Source organism: Gavialis gangeticus, unplaced genomic scaffold (assembly GCF_001723915.1).
Source record: "Gavialis gangeticus isolate Ggan-Ray unplaced genomic scaffold, GavGan_comp1, whole genome shotgun sequence".
In the NCBI taxonomy this organism is placed as follows: Eukaryota; Metazoa; Chordata; order Crocodylia; family Gavialidae; genus Gavialis; species Gavialis gangeticus.
Genome location: NW_017729024.1, coordinates 144,119,528 through 144,120,899, shown reverse-complemented (window position 1 = coordinate 144,120,899; position 1,372 = coordinate 144,119,528). Strand labels below are relative to the sequence as shown.

Here is a 1,372-nt window from a genome sequence, read left to right as displayed (position 1 = left end):
GCATCCTTTAAGTATTCTCCATCTGTAAAACACTTGTCTTTCCAAGCTATACTACAAATACAATGTAACTTGCCTGGGTGGAAAAAGTATTTCTAGTTACAAAAGTAGAAACGCTGGCTGGCTGTTTTTTGGAATGGATCAACAGCTTTTCAAATGGATTCATGTTTGTCTGCTTCACCAGCTCCAGAAAATTTGGCTTCGTGCTTGGCTGCAAAATGGCGCTGGACGCTGGAAGTACAAGATACCATACTCTTGCTGCACAGACAGCCAACATGATCTCCTGGCTGCACAAAACTATACAATTCTCTGTATGCTGGCTGAAACTTTTGAATATCCAACTTTGGTTTTTTACTATCCAGGGTTATATATCTAGATGCCTTTTAACTGTAAAATTTCCTGAAGCTGACGCAAAACCAAGGCAAGGCAAACAATGTAAACAGGCAAATAGAAAGCAGACAACTAAAAAGAATTGAATTATCTGAAGTGTGTGTAAATCTGGGTAACTGTTTCCAAGAAGGCAATCAAAGAGCAGAAAAAACGCACAAAAAAGTGAGCAATATTAAGTTTTTAAATCCAGGAATGCAAAAAGGAATGGCAAAGTAGAGATATCAAAATAAACTGAATACACACTGCTTTAATGAAGTAAAAACCTGAAAAGTGTAAACTGGTTTAAGAGAGTGAAAAAAACTGAGTACAAAACGATTTAACAGAGCAAAATAAGCCGATTAATGTGTGGAGAGCACAAAAGCTGAATATGAACCAGTTTAACAGAGCAAAATAAACCGAATGGTACAAAGTAACCTGAGAGAAGTCTGAAATAATTTAACAAGGCAAAATAAATACACAATCTTAAACGCTTGTTTGCAGAAACCAGCACCAACCAACCTACTGGGCTAAGAGCCGCCCAGCGCTACGTGCTTACCTCATATAAGCGGGGTGAGGGACACAGCTGGGGGGCGGGGGTCTGGATCCCGCCCCTACGCTGTGCTGACCCCACCCCCAGCCCCGCCTCAGGCAGCGGGGGCGGGGACGCGGGACCCACCGGATCTGCGTAGATGGCAACAGATGCCCGCGCAGCTCTTGGTGGACGGCTGTGGAGGAGGCAGGGCTGAGCTGCGCTAGTCCCACCCCGTTGCCTCCACCATAGAGCCGATGCGGGCTCTGCTTGCAGCCCGCTCCCTGCCTGTGGCAGCGACCCAGGGCCCGGGCGGGCCGCACGCAGCCGCGTGGCCCCCACCACAGGGGCGGTGCTGGGGCGCGGGGTCACCCCCCCCCAACATTGGCCTCGCCCCCCCAGCGCGGCGCCCTATCCCTTCCGGGGAGGCCCTGCCTAGCTCAGTGAGGAGCGCCGCGCCGGCCTCTTCCCGGGGGG

General features: G+C 49.6%; 1 long non-coding RNA gene across 1 annotated transcript in view; it reads right to left on the bottom strand.

Annotated features, from left to right (window-relative positions):
* LOC109297805 overlaps positions 1-1,280 on the bottom strand; it is a 106,813-nt gene extending 105,533 nt beyond the window's left edge. The window contains exon 1 of the long non-coding RNA XR_002097422.1: positions 923-1,280. This is a non-coding gene — a long non-coding RNA (uncharacterized LOC109297805). The remainder of the gene's footprint in view (positions 1-922) is intronic.
* Positions 1,281-1,372: the final 92 nt, after the last annotated feature.